Consider the following 21,727-nt stretch of genomic DNA (forward strand, 5'->3'; position numbering starts at 1 on the left):
AGTTGGGCGCATTTCCGGTCACGTGTAATTGCGCCGTGGTCTGGGGGTCTCAGAGCCAGGAGGGACTCATCCTGTCAGGGCAGAGCCGACAGATGCCTGTTGGGTGTCTGTAGGCAGTGGAGCGGGAGAGGAAGAGGGGGACTCATGGGAGAGCTCGGCCCTCACCCCAGTTCTGGGAGCTGCTCCCTTGGCGGCTGAGCCTCCGCACTCACCCTCAGGAGTATCGGGGCAGGAAAGACGGCACCTTCCCCGGCACCTCCCCGTTTGTAGAAGGCGGTTTGTTGGCACTGATGTGGGTTGCCCAGGCCAGATCCTGGCTCGTCTTCCTCCAAATCTTCAGTGTTTACGACTGGCATGTGGTCAGGGCCCGACCACGTTCCCGTGAAAAAAATGAGTAGAATGTAGGTTTTTATTTTGAGGACGATACAATTCAGCTCAATTCATACAAATATATCTTTTAAATGTTACAGTACAATGTAATTGCATTCGAGAATTTTTCCCTCCAGTTTTGACCCTGAAAGATACCCAGACTTGCTAATTGCAACAGCCTCACTTGATTTACACACATACACAAGCCACTGCACTCCCAGTATCCATCATAAATAACCAACTCCACCCGAGGAATCAAACATCAGCAAGAAACCCAGAAGGTAATGACTCACTCTTAGCACAAGGTTAGGAAATGTTTAAGAAAGTGCTGTTACTTATTCAATTTGAGGTACTTTCTTAAAATGCCTCTGCAATTTAATTTTTTAAATTTTTTGAAATAAGTTTCAGGCTTACAAAAACGTTGTAAGGTTAGTAAAATTCCCATTTACCTTTCACTCAAATTCCTTTGTTACATTTCCTCGAACCTGCTTTTATCATTATCTATAAAGTTTTTTTAATTATTTGAGACTAAGTTATAGGCAGGATGCCCCTTTACTTATAAATACATCCTAAAAACCATGCATATCCAAAAACCAGTAACCTTACTTTATATAATAACCACAGAATAATTTCATAATGATCGAAAAATTAAGGGATTTCCCTGGCTGTCCAGTGGTTAAGAATCATGCTTCCACTGAAGGAGGCATGGGTTTGATCCCCGGTTGGGGAACTAAGATCCCGCATGCCGCGTGGTGGCATGGCCAAAATAAAATAAAATAAAATAAATTCTTTTAAAAAATGAATATTGTTACCCAATCTACAGACATTCAGATTTCATCCATTGTCTCAATGATGATCATAGCAAAACTAAAAAAATACATGTTTCTGCTTCAGGATCACAAGCCACATTTTAAAAAAATATTTATTTATTTACTTGTTTGCACTGGGTCTTAGTTGTGGCAGGCAGGCTCCTGGCTCGAGGGCTCCTTTGTTGCGTCATGCATGTGGGATCTAGTTCCCTAAACCAGGGCTTGAACCCAGGCCCCCCTGTACTGGGACCACAGAGTCTCAGCCACTGCGCCACCAGGGAGGCCCCACAGCTTGCCCTCCTCGGCTGCCTGCTGCTGCCTGGGCCCCTCCAGGGCTTCCTACAACACCTGCCCCATGATCTGAGCTGCGACCCTTTCCTAAAGGGGCCCCTCCCGAACCACCTGCCCTAAAGAACAGAGCCAGTGGCCACCTCTGCCGCGTTTAGTCTGTTACCCTGTTTGCTTTGCAGCACTTATCGTGCTGGGAAATTGTCTCATATACGTATTTGTTTAAGAGTTTGCTGTTAGTCTCCTTCCGTTAGCACAGAAGCTCTGGGAAGGCAGGGACTTTTTCCAAGGCAACTACAAATTTTCCAGATAAAAAGAGCAAAATCTGTAAAACCTCATGGGCCCCATGATCATTGCAGCATTATTCACAGTGGCCAAGACACGGAAACAACCTATGTGTCTATTGATGGATGATTGGATAAAAAAGATGTGAAATTATATGTATATATATATATAATTATATATATATGTATGTAACTATACACACAATGGAATATTATTCATCCATAAAAAGGAAGGAAATGCTGCCATTTGTGACAACATGGATGGACCTAGAGGGCATTATGCTGAGTGAAATAAGTCAGACAGAGAAAGATTAATGCTGTTATGATCTCACTCACATGTGAAATCTAAAAACAAAAAACCTCTGGGGTGTTTATCCTTTGGACTCTCCTCTCACTGCTCTCTGTCTATTGTCGCAAATGGAAACTTATAAACTTTAAAATCTGCTTCCCTTTCTTCGCAGGCTTTATCGGCCTCTGCAGAGCCGGAACAATGGACTCCGTGTGTTATTTAACAAACACGCCTCGCACAGCCCACGTGCCGTGTTCTCCCTTCTCGGCAGCGCCGCGGGGCAGTGCTGCTCCCATTTCACAGGCACATCTCTGCGGCCCCCGAACTGGGAGGGCTGGAGGAAGACACCGGTCCAGCTCGTTCCCCCGTGAAAGAGAATCAGCTGATGCAGCCGCCTCCGCTTTGCGGTGTCTCCTTGCGCTGAGGGCTGAAATGCAGGGCCGATGTCTGCAAGGGTAGGAGGCTATCTGCCTGCTGGGAAGGGGCAGCCTTCCGCAGCGTTTGTTCCAGAACCACTTGGGAGCAATGAGACAGGTGGGCCGGGCCCTGCTTTGCCCCAACAGAACAGCATCAGCCTTTACATGGAAACATCTGATTCAGTGACGTTTTCGGCTCCTAACATTTAGCAGTCCCTGACTTCCCTCCTGCAGCTCAGGCGCCTGGGCTTCTGGCACAGACTCTTTGATCTTCAGTGGGATTTCACAGGCAAAGTGTGTGATCTGATGGCTTGAAGTACTGTGAACCCTAAACACACAATCTCACAAAACTGAAAAGTCTTTCCTTAGCTGGAAAATTATATTGTAACATAATATTATATAACATATAGCATCTGTGCTAAGACTTCCTGTAAGCTATCTGTTGTGATTCTTTCAAACAGGGTTTATAGTAAAAGATCCCTGAAAACTACTTCTACCTGATCAGATACGTTCTGAACTTTTGAGCAACCAGAGGGCCAAATTCAAGCTCAGCGATGTGTATTTTAAGTGTATGAAACCACTTCCCCCTGAACCGTGGAGCTTTGGAAAGGGCTAAAGTGCTAGGGAATAATGATTTAATTGGCAACGTGCTCCTCCTCAGGACTTCTGGCAGTATTATAGCAAAACCACACTGGACTCAGAAATAACCTTTAATGACTGTTTCTTACAAGATTCCTGTAAGTTAAAAAAGGATACAGTAAAGGCAGGCAAAGAAGTAAAAATTATGGTCACAGCAGAAAGCTTCAGCGCCAGGCAGAGCCCATCCTTGGTTACTCACTCAGTAACCATCGCCAAGCATTTATAACATTGCTCCTTGTGACCCTAACCAATCCTCTCAGCTGCTCTGTCCCAGAACCCAAACTTGCCGAATTATCCCAGCTTGCACTGTAACTCTGGAGTTTGCTGTCAAAATGCAAAATATCTGTTAGGACTTATCCATCAAAACACTGTCAAATGTGAAATTTTGCTCAGAATGAATTTGAAAGTGAGAAGGGCCTTCAGAAGAAAAGATGCCAGGTTGGCGAATTATCAAGCGCGTGGAACACTGCTCACTTATTCTCAGTATCAGATTTCCAGATTGTAGATAATCCTACATCAACTCAACTTCTCATGGATAAAGCACAGACAGTTGCACAAAATAGGCTTTGACTGTGGGGTCCAGGTGCTTTCCAAACTGTTGATTTTACACATTAATGATTCTTTTAGAACAAGGTTAATGTCATGGTAAACTATTCTGTTGCTTAATTAGTAGCTGTTATTAAAGAAAATAGAACTCTATCCACCAAGGAAAGACTGATTCATGTTGTTGATAAGCCTGTTTGTTTAAAATAATATTTTGCTTTTACATCTTGTGCCCTCTGCATATTAATAACTAAATATGAAGGTTGCAGATATATCAAATTTGTTATTGAGGTACAGTTGGTTTACAATATTATGTTAGCTGCAGGTGCACAACATAGTGATTCACAAGTTTTCGAGGTTATGCTCCATTTATAGTTATTATAAAATACTGGCTGTATTCCTGCGCTGTACAGTATAACGTTAGCCTATTTATTTACACATAGTAGTTTGTGCCTCTAACTCCTCCATAACTCCTACCGTGCCCTCCTCACTGGTAACCACTGGTTTGTTCTCTACATCTGTGAGTCTGTTTCTTTTTTGTTATATTCACTAGTTTGTTTTACTTTTTAGAGTCATATAAATAACATACAGTATTTGTCTTTCTCTGACTTATTTCACTCAGCATAAACCTCCAGGTCCATCCATGTTGCTGCAGACGGCAAGGTTTCATTCTTTTTCATAGCTGAGTGATACTCAATTGTCTGTTGATAGACACTTAGGTTGCTTCCATATCTTGGCTATTGTAAACAATGCTGTAGTGAATATTGGGGTGTATGTATCTTTTTCAATGAGTGTTTTTGGTTCTTTTTCAGGATATGCACCTGGGAGTGGAATTGCAGGGTCATGTGGCAGCTCTATGTGTAGCTTTTTGAGGCACCTCCACACTGCTTTCCACAGCGGCTGTACCAAGTTGCGTTCCTACCAACAGTGCACGAAGGTTCCTTTTCTCCACATCCTCACCAGCATTTGGCCGTTTGTTGTCTTTTTGATGACAACCATTCGGACAGGTGTGAGATGGTATCCCATTGTGGTTTTGATTGCGTTTCCCTGATGATTAACGACGCTGAGCATCTTCTCGTGTGCCTGTTGGCCCTCTGTGTGTCTTCTTTGCAAAAATGTCTCAGATAAACTGAAGATGGAATATACATCAAAGAGGAGCAAAACAGAATTGTTTCCACTTTGTCCAACCCCAATGCCACTTCGGAGCAGAGCTCTTTGCCCCTGAATTTCAGATAATACTACAGACGCAGAGGCAGCAGCTGATCCGTGCGGGAGGTGAGGCGCTCTCCTTCCCTGCCTCTAAGGCAGAGCAGCGTCTCTTCCTGCAGAAACAGCGTCCTGCTTGTGGGACCTACCACGTGCAGCCCTTCAATGACTCCCAAAGCTGCTTAGGAGGACCTTCGTTCCTCAGGCTGGCAGAGGCCCGTGTCCAGCTCCCCAGCTGCTGTGGGCTGAAGGTTGAGTCCCCCTACAATTCCTACGTTGAAGCCTAACGCCCAAAGAGATGGCATTAGCGGGCGGGCATATGGGAGGTGACTGCAGAGCCCCACGATGGGGTAGTGCCCTCATAACAGAGACCCCAGAGCGACCATCCCGAGAGGACACAGTCGGCTTTCTGCAACCCTGGGAGAGGCCTCTCACCAGCCCCTGAACCTGCTGGTGCCATGATCCTGGACTTCCCAGGCCTCAGAACCATGAGAAATAAGCTTCTGTTGCGTATAAGCCACCCAGTCTCTGGTACTTTATTTTGCGATAGCAGCCCAAGTGGACGAAGGCACCAACCTTCCTTCAGCTGCCCCCCAGTCACCTCTGGGTGTGTCATGCTCCGCCTCTCTCGGTGCTTCTGCACAAAATGCCTTCTCTGACCGGCTCCCACCTGTTCCACAAGATCAGGAAGCTTCTCCAGTCCTCCCACTACCCTGCACCCTCCTCTCTGGGACAGCCGCTCTGCAGCGCCGCGCTTTCTGTACCTGCTGCTGTGGGTCTCATCTTTCCTCCCCAGGACCCAGTGCAGGGCCTGAGTGCTTGATGGAAGTGGAATAAATACATAAATACGACTGGAATGCACTTGTGGTCCCATGAGCTCTTACTGAAATCCACCGTATGGAATATAAATAAAGCTCCTTGCTGTTGGTAAAAATTTTTTAAAAGATATAATCAAGACACTGAGACAAATAAAATGATACTGTCAAAGGTTCTAACTTACTAGTTAATCAGAGAATCAATAAGAAATTATGACTGGGTCAAGTGAAAAATGGAAGAAAACTGGTATTAATTTATAAACTGAAGCAAAATGGGACTATACACAGGGAATAATCTATGGAAATCACTGGACACAATCTGTATTTCTATGGACAAAAATCATGTCCATTGTTATCAGTTTTTTACAAATTAATGAGTTGCAAAACAGCTCAAAGACAGCAAAAAGAGCAGAGAACCTGCAGAATCAGGTCACCCAGACAACATGTTTCCCTCACATACACCCAGTGCGCTTCTCAGCTCATTTCAAAGTCTTTTACAATTTTTCCTTTTACTTCTTTAAGTCTGAAACCGTCAGAAGCATTAAAAAGTTTCAAGTGTTGGGACTTCCCTGGTGGTCCAGTGGCTAGGACTCTGCACTCCCAATGCAGGGGGCCCGGGTATGATCCCAGGTCAGGGAACGAGATCTCGCATGCATGCCACAACTATGAGCCCATGTGCCACAATTACAAGCCTGCATGCCACAACTACAAGCCCACATGCCACAACTACGAGCCCGCATGCTGCAAGTAAAAAAAAAAAGAATGATCCCACACACGGCAACGAAGATCCCACATGCCACAAATAAGACCCAGTGCAGCCAAATAAATAAATGAATTAATATTTTTTAAAAAAGAAGTTTTAAAAAACTTTCAAGTGTTTTATAAATGGCAAGAGCAGAGAGACAGTAATTGAAACACCTATTTCAACCATCAGAAGATACACTTAGTTCTGAAAATAGCGTGTGAAAAAAGTACTTTAGATCAAGGTGGAAAAGAAAAAAGAGTGAAGTCACTGTAAGTTCAGAAATATCTAAAATAATTAGACATAGATGCATACACAGTAGTGCTATGAAAATCATTTATGAACTGGAAATAATCTAAAATATGTTTCATAAATCCTGCTGACACCTCTTCAAGCATAAAATTATGGTTTGAATGGTAAAAAGAGGCTCTGTGCAAAGCAACATGATGAGTGTCCTCAACCGTGCACGTTGAATTCTTAGACAGATAACAGACAGGAGACGTCATTTGTGCTCAAAATTAGAACACAGTCCAGTGACCTCACATGAGCATTCACAGCCTCCTGACTTGCCAACAAACAGACTCTTCACTTAGTTCTCGGGTTGTAAGTATTCTGTAGGTGTGGTGGCTGTGTCTGCTGTCAGCCTGGTCAAGCTGGAACTGTGTTTCGTGGAATTCCGTTCCCTGGATTGTCTGGGCTGGGCGGGCCCAGGAGGCATCTGCCGAAGACCAAGGGGCAGTAAGGGAGCAGCCATTCCGTCAGTAGGTGCACTCACCCCGGGCCCAGAGCTGCCTGCTCACCTGTGGGCAGAGGAAGGCCCCTCCCCCAGGAGCAGCTGCGAGCACAGCCCAGAGGGCAAGGGCACCTCCTTCCCTGCAGGTCCTGGCGACGCCCGTCTGCCCAGGCTGCTCTGCTGTCTGCTGACCTACAGGGTCACCACTGTATTTCCATCTTAAGGTTGCATCTTCCAATCCATGAGCGTGGGCTGGCTTTCCATTTATGCATGTCTTCTTTAGTTTCTTTCAGCAATGTTTTCAACACTGTTCAGTGTTCAAGCTTTTTTCCTCCTTGGTTAAATTTATTCCTATTTCTTATGCCTTTATAAATGAAATGGTTTTCATAATTTCCATCGCAGATTGTTCACTGTTAGTGTTTAGAAATGCGACTGACTTTTGTGTGTTGATTTTGTATCCTGACACTTTGCTGAATTAGGTTCTTAGTTCCAAAAGGTTTTTTTTGTGTGTGGAAGTTTTAGGATTTTCTACAAGATCATGTCATCAGCAAAGAGATAATTTTATTTCTTCTTTTCCAATTTGGATAAGTTTTATCCATTTTTCTTGCCTAACTGTTCTGCCTAAAACTTCCAATAATGCATTAAATGGAAGTAGCAAGGTGAGCAACCTTATCTTATTGCTGATCTTATAGGAAAAGCTTTCAGTCTTTCACCAATGAGAATGTTGTTAGCTATAGGTTTTTCATATGTAGCCTTTATGATCTTGAAGAAGTTTCCTTCTATTTCTAGTTTTTTGGGTGTTTTTATCATGGAAGGGTGTTAAATTTTGTCAAATGCTTTCACTACATGAATAGGGATTACAATGTGATTTTTTTCCTTCATTCTATTAATGTGGTGTATTATGTGAACAAACTTTGCATTCCTGGAATATAACCCACTTAGTCATGGTGTATAATCCTTGTACTATGCTGCTGATTTCAGCTTATGGTATTTTGTTGAGAATTTTTGCATCAATATCCATAAGGGATATTGGTCTGCCGTTTCCTCTTCTTGCAGTGTCTGTCTGGCTTTGGTATCGTGTAATGCTGATGTCACAGAATGCATTAGAAAGTGTTCCCTCCTCTTTAATTTTTGGGAAGCATTTGAGAGGATTGGCATTAATTCTTTAGATGTTTGGTTAAATTCATCAGTGAAGCCATCTGATCCAGGGCTTTTCTTTGTTAGGAAATTTTTTTATTACTGATTCAATCTTCTTACTGGTTACAGGTTTATTCAGATTTTTTATTTCTTTATAATTCAGTTTCAGGAGATTGTGTGTTTCTAGGAATCTGTCCATTTCCTCTAGGTTATCTCATTTGTTAGTGTACAATTGTTCATAGCAGTCTCTTACAATCCTTTGTTATTTCTGTATAATCATTAGTTATATCCCCACTTTTATTTCTGATTTTAGTCATTTGAGTCTTCTTTTTTCCTTAGTCAATGTAGCTAAAGTTTTTTCAATTTTGTTTATCTTCTCAAAGAGCCATCTTCAGATTTCATTGATTTTATTGTCTTCCTAGTCTCTATTTTATTTTCCTACACTCTAATCTTTATTGTTTTTTTCCTGTTTCTTTCCTTCTGTTAGCTTTGGACTTAGTTTGCACTTCTTTTGCTAGTTCCTTAAGCTGTATAATTGGGTTATTAATCTGAAATCTTTCTTCTTTTTTAATGTATGTGTTGACAGCAATACATTTCCCTCTTTACACTGCTTTCACTGCATCCCGTAAGTTTTGCTATACTGTATTCTCGGGAAGTTAGAAAATTTCCCTTGTGATTGCTCTTTTGACACACTGGTTGTTTGAGAGTGTATTGTTTAATTTCTACATATTTGTGAATTATCCTGTTTTCCTCCTGTTAATGATTTAAGTTTCATTTCATTGTGATAAGAAAAGATACTCAGCATGATTCCAATCTTTTAAAAATTTGTTTGACTTATTTTGTGACAGACAGTCTATCCTGCAGACTGTTCCATGTGCATTTGAGAAAACCATGGGTGATGCTGTTGTTGAGTGAAGTGTCCAACTTGTCCACAGTATTGTTCAGTCCTCTATTTCTTTCCTGATCTTTTGCTTGGTGGTTGTATCCATTATCAGAAGTGATGTACTGAAGACTCCAACTGTTATACAGAACTGTTTATTTCTGCTTTTAAGACACAAAGGAGGAGCTAGTGATGTAAGCTTGATGTCCACTCAAAGAATGAGGAAGAAGGTGGTCTTCTCCCCCTCCCCACTTTTCCTTTGATGGTAAAAATGTAGCCCACTTAGTTCTCGGGGTGGAGCCTTCTTGCCTGCCCACTTGTAGCCTTCACAAGCGTCCTATAATAATCAGATCCACTGCTTACCTCCCACTCTGTCCCTCACTGAATTCTTTCTGTGCTAAGACATAAAGAACCTGAGCTGCATTAATTCCTGAGACCAGTTGTATGGTTTCAGTTGGAATGAGAAAAATGATGATTAATATTCCCAAAACATCACCCTGTTACCTCTCCACCAGTCAGAAGAATGTCCATGAGCTGATCCCACACCCTGCGACCCTCACCCCTAATGTTGCCTTAACAACCTTTCCCTGAAAGTCCTCAGGGAGTTCAGGTCCTTTGAGCACTAGCTGCCTATTCTCCTTGCTTGACACCTGTGAGTAAACACTGTACTTTCCTTCACCACAACCAGGTAGATTGGCTTTGCTGCACATCAGGTGAGCAAACCAGAGTTCAGTTTGGTAACATAAGGATTAATTTAGGCTGATTATTTAAAAAAATATTTTCTTTATTTAATTTTTTTGGCTGTGTTGGGTCTTAGTTGCAGCACATGGGATCTTTGCTGAGGCATGCGAGATCTTTCATTGTGGTGTGAGGGTTTTCTCTCTCTAGTTGTGGTGTGCAGGCTCCAGGGCACATGGGCTCTGTAGTTGTGGTGTGCAGCCTCCAGTGCACGTGGGCTCTGTAATTTGCAGCACGCAGGCTCTCTCACTGAGGTGCGCAAGCTCAGTAGTTGTGGTGTGTGGGCTTAGTTGCCCTGCAGCATGTGGGATCTTAGTTCCTTGAAAAGGGATTGAACCCGTGTCCCCTGTATTGGGAGAAAGATTCTCTATCACTGGACCACCAGGGAAGTCCCTAGGATGATGAATTTTTTTTTTTTTTTTTTTTTTTTGCGGTATGCGGGCCTCTCACTGCTGTGGCCTCTCCCTTCGCGGAGCACAGGCTCCAGACGCACAGGCCCAGTGGCCATGGCTCACGGGCCCAGCCGCTCTGCGGCACGTGGGATCCTCCCAGACCGGGGCACAAACCCTCATGGGATCCTCCCGGACCAGGGCACAAACCCTCATAGGATGATTATTTTTAAGGCCCAAAAGACTCAGGAAGAACCTCTGGCCCTTCCGCTAACTGCCTAAAGATATAGATAGAGGAACTTGTTCTAGGAAGAATCCTGGAAGCAGATAAATGTCCAAAATTAAGAGAATGGCTTGATAATGTGATAAATATTTTAAAGCCTTTAAAATTATAATAATGAAGATTGAGTGGAAAAATATTTTTTACTGAAAGTAGTAAATAATATATAGAATATAAGAGGAATTATAAAAATGTTTATCTGGAAGGTGTATAAGAAACTAAATTAGGGACTTCCCTGGTGGCGCAGTGGTTAAGACTCCGCGGTCCCAATGCAGGGGGCCCAGGTTTGATCCCTGGTCAGGGAACTAGATCCTGCCATGAATGCTGCAGCTAAGAGTTCGCATGCCACAACTAAGGAGCCGGCGAGCCACAACTAAGGAGCACGCCTGCTGCAACTAAGACCTGGCGCAACCAAATTAAAAAAAAAAAAAAAAAAGAAACTAAAAGTGGATGTGTTAAAGAAATAGTCATGAATAAATTATTACAGAATTATTAACAAAATATTTTATGTTGTTATCTCTTTTCTTTAAAAAGGAAAAAGGAATTTAGATATCTAGGAAATTTATGACTTTACATCAGATCCTCCCTCTCAAGGAGTTCTATGTAACCCCAAGTCACCTCCCCAATTTTAGCATATGCAGTTAACATCATTTCAGTGGTTGTCCGTTCTTCCCAGCTATGGACTTAAAACTTCAAACATTACCAATGTTCCTCAGAATCCCCTTCATAGAAAAACAAAAACCAAAAAACAAAAAACAAGGGAGTAACAACAAATTCCATCTGTATTATCTTGGTTTTCATTATCTCCTGTTTATTTATATTTAAGAATGCTCCGGCTGCTGAATGTGAGGAAGAAGAACGGACCCACTGAATGTGGACATAACACGATGACAACCAGTCAGTATTCTAACAGGAGGAGGAGAACTGAGAGCGCCGACACATTAATCTTGGCACCGTGGTGAAAACGCTTACTTATGGGGTTCTGGCCTTGAACAGTCAGCTCTCAGTACACGGTGAATAATGAGTCTACTTTCACCCTACCAGTTTGCCTGCTGGGACACTTCAGAAAGGATGCACTATGTCCGGGGGTGGCTGGAATGGACAGCAGAAATTTGTAGTCCTTCCCCTGGGAGGTTGCTCTAGCAGAGCATAGCCAGCAATAATCCTTGTCCAAATCCCAGGTGATGGGATCTGATCAGCCTGACTGAGAACAGGGGAACCTCCAGAGGTACTGGCAAGAGACTGTAAGAAGCAGGCAGGGATGATGTTCAGCTGAGATGTACTGGGAGGAAAAGAGGTCCAAGTAGAAGCAATGGCCAGTGACAAGACCCTGGAGTGGTTGTGAATCTTCATTGTTGGAGGGATAGCGAGGAAGCACATGGGTTGGGTATGAAAGAGCAAAGAGGAGAGGATTAGGATGTGAAGCTGGGAGATAAGAGAGCAGGTGTAGGAACAGACCATGTAGAGCTTTCCAGGCCATTGCAAGAACTTCAGCTGAGTATGATGAAAGCCACTGGAGAAGTTTTGTTTTGTTTTGTTTTGTTTTTTAGAGCAGTCTAGGTTCACAGCAAAACTGGGTGATTTCCCACATACGTCCCTGCCCCACACATGCATAGTGTCCCCCATTATCAACACCCATGACCAGATGGTAAATTTGTTACAATAAACCTACACTGACGCATCATAATCACCCAAAGCCCATAGTTTATGGTATGGTTCACTCTCTGTGTTGTACATTCCATGGGCTTGGACAAATGTATAACGACATGTATCCACCATTATAACATCATACAGAGTAGTTCCACTGCCCTAAAAGTCCTCTGTGCTCTGCGTACTCATCCCTCCCTCTCCCGTAACTCCTAGCAACCACTGATCTTTTTACCATCTCCACAGTTGTGACTTTTCCAGAATGTCATACAGTATGTAGCCTTTTTCAGATTAGCTTCTTTCACTTAATATACAATAATATGCATTTGTTTCTTCCGTCTTTTCATGATTTCACAGCTCATTTTTTTTTTTAAAGAAGATGTTGGGGGTAGGAGTTTACTAATTAATTTATTTATTTTTGCTGTGGTGGGTCTTTGTTTCTGTGGGAGGGCTTTCTCTAGTTGTGGCAAGTGGGGGCCACTCTTCATCATGGTGCACGGGCCTCTCACTATCGTGGCCTCTCTTGTTGCAGAGCACAGGCTCCAGACACACAGGCTCAGTAGTTGTGGCTCACAGGCCCAGTTGCTCCGCAGCACGTGGGATCCTCCCAGAGCAGGGCTCGAACCCATGTCCCCTGCATTAGCAGGCAGATTCTAAACCACTGCGCCACCAGGGAAGCCCCATAGCTCTTTTTTTTTTTTTTTTTTTTTTTGCGGTACACAGGCTTCTCACTGCTGTGGCTTCTCCCATTGCAGAACACAGGCTCCAGACGCGCAGGCTTAGCGGCCATGGCTCATGGGCCCAGCCGCTCCATGGCATGTGGCATCTTCCTGGACCAGGGTACGAATCATTTGTTGAAAAGACTACCTTTGCTCCATTATATTGCCTTTGCTCTCTGTCAAAGATCAGTTGACTCTATTCATATAGGTCTATTTATGGACTCTCTATTGTGTTCCATTTATCAATTCTTTCACCAATACGATTTTGTCTTGGTCACTGTAGCTTCATAGAAAGTCTTGAATTCTAACAGGGTCAGTCCTCCAACTTTGCTCTTTTCCTTTAATATTGCATTGGCTACCCTGGGTCTTTGCCTCTCTGTATAAACTTTAGAATCAGGATACATAGTGGGATTTCGACTGGGATCACATTGAATCTATAGATTAATTTGGAAAGAACTGACATCCTGATGATATTGAGTTTTCCTATCCATGAACATGAAATATCTCTCCATTTATTTATTTCTTCTTTGATTTTGTTTAACAGAGTTTTGTAAGTTTACTCAGATAGATCTTATGTGTAGTTAGGTTTGTAACTAAGTATTTAATTTTGGGGGTGCTTATATTAGTACTGTTTTTAATTTCAAACTCCACTTGATCATTGCTGATACATAGGAAAGTGATAGACTTTTGTATGATAACTTTGTACCCTGCAACCTTGCTATAATTGCTTATTAGTTCCAGATTTTCTCCTTGATTCTTTCAGATTTTCTACATAGGAAATTGTGGCGAGCATAGCCCTCTGAGGAAGGCGCCATTAAGACCCTCATAAGCCTCAGGGCCTGATTGTACTCTCCTTGGTATGCATCCTGGACTTTATGGTATGAACGTAAAAAAGGAGATGGCCTTTGGCCAAATCGCTCCAGGGACCTGCTCAGTTACTGGGAGTCCCTGGTTGTTCCCTAAAGCTAGGAAAAGCAACCCTGGAGGGGAAATTGGTGCCTTTGAGGGAGAAGCCGAGAAGCCAATCAACCAGCTGATGCCGATAAGGCGTGACTAAGCCGAGAAGCCAATCAACCAGCTGATGCCGATAAGGCGTGACTAAGCAAAGAAGCCAATCAACCAGCTGATGCCGATAAGGCGTGACTAAGCAAATTCCCTGCTTTGTTGTTAAACTTGCCTTACAACCATCAGTTGCTCGTGCCCTTCTGATCCCACGCCTTGGTGCGTTCAGTTCCCTACCCCCTCTCGTCGATTGTTGCTCCACTTTGAGGACCCGCCGCGGCTGGCGGCAAGTGGCGCCCGAACAGGGACCGGACGAGAGGGACATCTGAATCTCGGTAGGTGAATCCCCGGAGTTACGAGTGAAAGTGTGGCCACATAATAAAGTTGATAGTAACTCGAGGCAATAGTCAGAAGTAAAAAAATATGGGACAAAAAGTATCCAAGGAGCGACCTGAGATTACTGATCAAGAGAAGGAGTTGTCCACCAGTGTTTTCCAGGCTTTCACAGCTAGAAATTATGATGTCTGTCTGCAACATCTTGCCTGCCTACAAGATATAAACAAAGACGATTATAATATAATTTTGAATATGGCAGTAGCTGAGTTTTTCAAAAGTAACCAGACAATAACAGATAGTTTAAGACAGACACTTAACCAGTTGAAGAATCAGGAAGAAATGGATGGATTAGATGATGTTGAAAACAGTATGTTGTATTACAATCAAGCAGTCATCCTGTATCATGTCCGACAGTATACAGAAGCCATATCCGTTGGTGAAAAACTTTATCAGTTCATAGAACCTTTTGAAGAAAAATTTGCCCAAGCAGTGTGTTTTTTGCTCGTAGACCTGTATATATTAAACTACCAAGCTGAGAAAGCTTTACATCTTCTTGCTGTTCTAGAAAAAATGATTTCACAGGGCAACAATAACAAAAATGGAAAGAATGGGACTGGTAATTACAGCAACAAAGATGGGTCTAATCATAAAGCTGAAAGTGGAGCTCTAATAGAAGCTGCAAAGTCAAAGATACTATCTTTGTGTTGAAGTACATGTAGGAGGACAAGGGACTTTACTGGCCGGCCATAGTTTAAGGGTAGTTAAAGCTGTTACAAGTTTGAAGTTTCCCTCCTTTTTTCCTTCTGATTTTCCCCAATCTGATTTTGAATTCTCAAATCTGGTGCACCTTAAATTATAATAATGGTACCATTTTAATTTCTTCAGTTCCTGTTACTAATAATAGTTTGGTTTTTATAAGCATTGGGATTTTGGGAAGTTTGCATTGTCTTATTCTTATCAACCGGTTATTACTTGTGTTACACCCTCATATGCCTTGCTAATAGGAGATTTACAGATTGAGTTTACTTCTGGTTCCTTAGGATATAATATAACTTGTCAGAATTGTATTTTTAGTACTTGCATTCTGCCTATGAAAGGAACTTTTTCTGTTATGATGTTAAAACAACCTTCCTATGTAATACTGCCTGTAAATATTTCTGAACCATGGTATCATAGTACTAGCATGCAAGCTAGGCTAGAATTATCTGAAGCTTTAAAAAGACTTAAACGATTCATTGGAATATTAATATGTAGCATTTTAGCCTTAGCCGCTTTAACAGTCACAGCCGCTACCGCCGGTTTAGCATTAAGTAAAACTGTACAACAAGCACATTATGTTAATCAATTGTCTAAAAATACCAGTATTGCATTAGCATGACAAAGTCATATTGATACTCAACTAAAAACTGAGGTTGATGAGTTAAAAAATGCTCTCATAGGTTTAGGAGACCAAATTATGGCTTTAAAATTGAAAATGCGTTTAATTTGCCATGCTAAATATACTTGGATTTGTGTGACTCAACACGCTTATAATGAAACTGACTGGGACTGGAACAAAGTAAAAATGCACTTTTTAAGTGTATGGACTGATGGACACATTAGTTTGGACATACAAAAACTTAATGAGGAAATAACAAGCAATTCAAGGAGCTCATATACAAGAAGACGGGCCCCAACAATTAATTCAAGGACTCTTGGATCAGCTTCAATGGTTAAACCCAATGCATTGGTTTCAAAATGGACTCACAGGATTGATTACCGTGGGGTCATGTGTATTGTTGATGTTAATTGCATTACCTTGTTTATTACGCTTTGTTGGCCGTCTCGTTGCTCTTCGTCTGGAGGTGTATGGGTTGAAATTGCATTATCAAGCCTTAAAAAATAAGAGGGGGAAATGTGGTGAGCATTGCCCTCTGAGGAAGGCGCCATTAAGACCCTCATAAGCCTCAGGGCCTGATTGTACTCTCCTTGGTATGCATCCTGGACTTTATGGTATGAACGTAAAAAAGGAGATGGCCTTTGGCCAAATCGCTCCAGGGATCTGCTCAGTTACTGGGAGTCCCTGGTTGTTCCCTAAAGCTAGGAAAAGCAACCCTGGAGGGGAAATTGGTGCCTTTGAGGGAGAAGCCGAGAAGCCAATCAACCAGCTGATGCCAATAAGGCGTGACTAAGCAAATTCCCTGCTTTAGGGGTGTATATATATGGCTATGCTTTGTTATTAAACTTGCCTTACAACCGTCAGTTGCTTGTGCCCTTCTGATCCCATACCTTGGTGCGTTCAGTTCCCTACCCCCTCTCGTCGATTGTTGCTGCACTTTGAGGACCCGCCGTGGCTGGCGGCAGGAAATCATGTCATTGGCAAACAATTAAGTTTCTTTCTTTCTTCTCCAGTACAGTGTTGAAAAGGAGTGGTGAGAAGGAGCATCCTTGTCTTGTTCTTGATCTTAGTGGAAAATCTAGTTTGTTACCTTTTTCACGTCAGCTGTTGGCTTTTTGCAGATATTCATCAGGTTGAGGAAGTCCCCTCTATTCCTATTTTACTGATAGCTTTTGTGATGAATGAGTGTTGGATTTTATCATATGTTTTTTTTTTTTTTTTTTTTTTTTTTTTTTTTTTTTTTTTTTTTTTTTGCAGTACACGGGCCTCACACTGCTGTGGCCTCTCCCGTTGTGGAGCACAGGCTCTGGACGCGCAGGCTCAGCGGCCATGGCTCACGGGCCCAGCCGCTCCGTGGCATGTGGGATCCTCCCGGACCGGGGCACGAACCCATGTCCCCTGCATTGGCAGGTGGACTCTCAACCACTGTGCCATCAGGGAAGCCCTACATTGATTTTTGAATGTTGAAATAGCTTTGCATCCCTGAGATAAATCCCACTTGGTTATGGTGTGTAATTCTTTTAATACATTGTTGAATTCTATTTGCTAATATTTTGTTGAGGATTTTTGCATCTATGTTGAAGAGATAGATTGTAGTTTTCTTTTCTTATAATGTCTTTGGTTTTGGTAGTAGGGTAATGCTGACCTCACAGAATTAGGTAGAAGTATTCTCTCTGTTCTATCTTCTGAGTTTGTAGAGAATTGGTATAATTTTTTCCTTAAATGTCTGATAGAATTTACCAGTGAAATTGGTGGGCCTGGTGCTGTTTTGGAAGGTTACCGATTGTTGATTTATCTTCTTTAGTGTATAGGTCTATAATATATAGAGAGACCTATTCGTACTATTTTGTCTGAGAGCTTCAGAAAATTGTATCTTTCAGGTTTCCCTGGTGGCACAGTGGTTGAGAATCTGCCTGCCAATGTAGGGGACACGGGTTCGAGCCCTGGTCTGGGAAGATCCCACATGCCACGGAGCAACTGGGCCTGTGAGCCACAACTACTGAGCCTGTGTATCTGGAGCCTGTGCTCCACAACAAGAGAGGCCACGACAGTGAGAGGCCCACACACCACGATGAAGAGTGGCCCCCGCTTGCCGCAACTAGAGAAAGCCCATGCACAGAAACGAAGACCCAACACAGCCAAAAATAAATAAATAATTAATTTAAAAAAAAAAAAAAAGAAAATTGTATCTTTCAAGGAATTGGTCCATTTCATCTGGGTTGTCAAATTTGGGGCATAGATTTGTTCATAGTCTTCCTTTATTATCCTTTTAATGTCGATAGGATTTGTAGTAATGTGCCCTCTTTCATTTCTGGTATTAGTAATATGTGTCTTCTCTCTGTCTTGTTAGCCTGGCTAGAGGCTTATTGATCTTTTCAAAGAATCAGCTTTTGGTTTTGTTGATTTTCTCTATGGATTTCCTGTTTTCAATTTCATTCCTTTTACTCTCAATTTTTATTATTTCTTTGCCTCTGCTTTAGATTTAATTGGCTCTTTTTCTGGTTTCCTAAGGTGGAAGCTTAGATGACTGATTTCACTTCTCTTCTTTTCTAACATTGCACACAATGCTCAAAATTTCCCTCTAAGTACTGCTTTCACTGTATCCCACAAATTTTGACAAGCTCCGTTTTCATTTTTTAAAAAGCTTTATAGAAATCCCAGGAATTCCCTCGCATTCCAGTGGTTAGGACTCGGTACTTTCACTGCTGGGGCCTGGGTTCAATCCCTGGTCAGGGCACTGAGATCCCACAAGCCTCACAGCGCTGCCAAAACAAAAAACAAAACAAAAAAAACTTTATACCAATCCCTATCTAAATACCAATGGCATTTTTCACAGAACTAGAATAATTCTAAAATTTGTATGGAATCAAAAAAAGACCCTGAATAGCCAAAGCAATCTTCAGAAAGAAGAACAGAGCTGGAGGCATCACACACCTAGACTTCAGACTATACTACAGAGCTACATTAATCAAAACAGTATGATGCTATCATTCAGTCCTCCCCCATCAGTTGCTGATGTGGCAACTAAGATCTACAGAGGGCTGCACAGTTAGATAATGAAGACAGGATTAGTCCAGCTCAATTTCCATTAAATGAGCTGTGTGGAAACACCAGTGTATGCGAGTGAGGTTTCCCTTTCTCCTGGACTGTCATCTGTCTCTCTGGTTTCCTCCTCTGTCCCTAACCCAGGGTCCGCAAGGTAAAGGCACTTACAAACACCATTGGCTTACCAGTAGGCTGATGTACAGATGCTTCTGCCAAAACAGTGAGTCCAAATAAACTTTCTGACAAAACAAACACCAAAAACAGTATGAAATAAGCACAAAAACAGGCACATAGATTAGATCCATGGGACAGAATGGAGAGCCCCAAAATAAACCATGCACTTGTGGTCAATTTACAACAAAGAAGGCAAGAATATAACTGATTACTGTTATTGTACATTAGCTAATCTTACAAATACTGAGTAACCATTACCATGCATCAAAAACCTTCACTAACTCCCCAAATATGTGTAGACTGAATTACACACTTCTAAATGACACCCGAAGCAAAGGTGAAATCTCAAGAGAAATTTACAAAGTTTTTTAAAAATTGAGGTATAGCTGATTAACAATATTATGTTTCAGGTGTACAACATAGTGATCCTAAATTTGTACATTATACTCCATTTAAAGTTATTATAAAACATTGGGTGTATTCCCTGTCCTGTACAATATTTGTACCTCTTAATCCCCTCCATCTTGTCCCTCCTCCTTCCTTCTCACCACTGGTAACCACTAGTTTGTTGAGAGTCTGTTTCTATTTTGTTACATTCACTCCTTTGTTTTGTATTTTAGATTCCACACGCAAGTGAAAACATCAGAATATTTGTCTTTCTCTGTCTCACTTCACTTAGCATAATACCCCCCAGCTCCAACCATGTAGTTGACAACGCTAAAATTTCATTCTTTTTAACGGCTGAGTAATACTCCATTGTGTATATATATTCCACATCTTCTTTATCCACTCATCTGCTGATGGGCACTTAGGTTGCTTCCACAACTTGGCTATTGTAAGAGAGTGTATTAGTTTCCCGCTGTTGCAGAACAAATGATGCCAAAACGTAGTGGCCGAAAACAGCAAATATTTGTTACCTCATTTTCGGGGGGTCAGGAATCAGGCAACCTTTACCTGGGGTCCTCTGCCTCAAGGATTCTAGCAGAGTCGCCGTTAAGGTGTTGGCCTGAGCCGAAGTGTCACCTGAAGACCTGAGTGGGGCGGATCTGCTTTCGAGCTCACCCCGCCATGTTTGTTGACAGGATTCAGCTCCTCAGGCTGTTGAATTGAGTGCTTCACTTCCTCAAGGTTAGTTATTGGCCAGAGGCTGATGTTCCTTGCCATGTGGGCTTCTCTGTAAAGTAGCTGTCAAGATGAGAGCTGGCTTCCCTCAGAGGGAGCAAGTAAGCAAGGTATGCAAGCTAGCAGTCGTTTTTTGTTTTTTTCAGGGGCCTCACCACACGGCTTGTGGGATGATCTTCGTTCCCCCACCCGGGATCCAACCCGGGCCCTGGGCAATGGAAGCGCCAGGTCCTACCCCCTGTACCGCCAGGGAAGTTCTTGCAGTGTAGTCTTTTAAAACAAAATCTCAGAAGCAGGGCTTCCCTGGTGGCGCAGTGGTTGAGAATCCGCCTGCCGATGCAGGGGACACGGGTTCATGCCCCGGTCCGGGAAGATCCCACGTGCTGCGGAGCGGCTGGGCCCGTGAGCCATGACTCCGGAGCCTGTGCTCCACAACCGGAGAGGCCACAGCGGTGAGAGGCCCGCGTATTGCAAAAAAAAAAAAAAAAAAAATCTCAGAAGCAATACCCCACACTGCTGTCTTATTTTATTCTTTCTTTTAAAATTGATTTTTATTGGCGTAGACTCATTTTACAGTGTTGGTGGTTCCTTGCTGCACAGCAAAGTGAGTCAGTCATACATACACGGATACCCATTCTTGTTCAGATTTCCGTAAGACATGGGCCGCTTCACGAATTTGCGTGCATCCTGGCAGGGGCCAAGCTAATCCTCCCTGCTCCGCTCCAATCTTAAGGTATGTGCCGCCGCAGTGGGCACTGCCTTAGCTTATTCACTGGAAGCTTGTCAGTAAACACAGCTCCCACAAAAGGCAGGGGGATATTAAAGAGAAAGGCATGAGGCCAGGAGCGGGCCACCGGGAGCCGCGGCAGAGGCTTCCCATCGCAGAGAGCGAACCGAAGGGCGCCCGCTCTGCCGCTTCATTTTAGGGGGCGTGGCTGGGACCAAGCACTGACACCCCCTCCACGTTCAGAACCGAGTGGAGGGTCTGTCTCCTCACCAAGCCTCCGCCGAGTGCAAGGGACGGTAAACAGGGGCGCTGGCCGAAAAGCAGCAGCCCACCGAGCAGGCCCACCGCCCGGCCGCAGAACGAGCCCCCCTCATGCGGGCCAGGGAGGGGTCCGCGCGCCCCAGGGACGTCGTGGCCTCGGGGGTCGTCCCGGTCGTCCCCGCGGCCGCCCGAGCCGCGTGGGCACCTCCGCCCTCCGGACGCAGTGATGCTCCCCAATCACTCACAAGCGGAAGGAACTTTCTAGACTCAAGACACAGATCTCAATCACCTTTCTCTCGCGTGCCTATCTCAAAAGAAAGCACGAACAAGGTGGTTTAATTCTAAGGGCTCCTTAAACTTTTTGTCACTCCTTGAATCATTTTCGAAGGAACCGTCAACGCCCCTGTCTGCTCAGGGCCTCATTTCCACACGCACTTCGTCAAACTCCACAAAGACGCCACCCTCCCCCGCGACCAAGTCTGGGCGGCGCTCGCGCACCTGCTCCGACGCATGCCTATGACGTCAGTGCCGGCGCGGGCTCTCGGAGCACGTTCCCCTCCCGGAGCATTCTGGCCTCGCTCTCTTCCTCTCCGTCACGGTGACTGACTCAAGTCTGTTCCATGAGCTTAAGCTGCACCCTTGCACTCTGATTTGGCAGCACCGACCCAGGAAGCCGGAAGCTGCGGGGCGGGTCCGCGTAACGCGCCGGAAGCTGCGGGGCGGGAGCCTGGGGCCGGAAGCTGCGGGGCGGGAGCCTGG

The 21,727-nt window shown here is 43.6% G+C and overlaps 1 long non-coding RNA gene and 1 other non-coding gene across 2 annotated transcripts; both read right to left on the reverse strand.

Moving 5' to 3' along the window:
• Nucleotides 1–11,072: 11,072 nt before the first annotated feature.
• Nucleotides 11,073–21,700, reverse strand: LOC136792940 (uncharacterized). Its single transcript, XR_010837575.1, has 3 exons — nucleotides 21,467–21,700; nucleotides 16,059–16,134; nucleotides 11,073–14,471 (listed from the first exon to the last, which is right to left on the reverse strand). It is a non-coding gene; the product is annotated as an uncharacterized lncRNA (long non-coding RNA).
• On the reverse strand, nucleotides 20,633–20,736 carry LOC131744299 (U6 spliceosomal RNA). Its single transcript, XR_009332086.1, has one exon. It is a non-coding gene; the product is annotated as a U6 spliceosomal RNA (small nuclear RNA).
• Nucleotides 21,701–21,727: the final 27 nt, after the last annotated feature.

Source organism: Kogia breviceps, chromosome 17 (assembly GCF_026419965.1).
Source record: "Kogia breviceps isolate mKogBre1 chromosome 17, mKogBre1 haplotype 1, whole genome shotgun sequence".
NCBI lineage: Eukaryota > Metazoa > Chordata > Mammalia > Artiodactyla > Physeteridae > Kogia > Kogia breviceps.